This window comes from Tupaia chinensis, unplaced genomic scaffold (genome assembly GCF_000334495.1).
Source record: "Tupaia chinensis unplaced genomic scaffold, TupChi_1.0 Scaffold000070_1, whole genome shotgun sequence".
Taxonomy (NCBI): Eukaryota; Metazoa; Chordata; class Mammalia; order Scandentia; family Tupaiidae; genus Tupaia; species Tupaia belangeri.
The window spans coordinates 6072868-6073309 of NW_006159530.1; positions in this window are offsets into that span (position 1 = coordinate 6072868).

The window sequence follows — 442 nt, forward strand, 5'->3', positions numbered from 1 at the left end:
GGGAGGGCATTCCCGGAGCCCTGCTGGCCTCACGGCTGTGGACTGCCTCTGCTGCAGTTTTTGAAGAAGTGCCCTGCTCGATCTGATTCTGGGGCTGCTGGCTCGTCCTGCCTCTCCGACTTCCCCGCTTATCACTAAATCCTCCTCGCGTCCACTCACCACGGTGTATTGCTCTTCCACAAGCTCCGGCGGGTACCTGTCTCTGGGATTCTCCTTCGGGTTCCCACAGCTGGCCCACGTCACCTAAAATAATTCCCTCCCGTCTGGCTTTCTCGGCCGTCCGTGTTCTCATCCCACTTACTACATGTCTACGCATTTGTCCAGTCTTCCCTACTCCTCTAGGGTCTTTTTAAGGAACCGTATCTGATTTGTCCAGGGCTCGACCTGTCCTTGCTGAAGGGAGTCTTGCACATGAGGCGTGTATTAAATGAACGAATAGCAG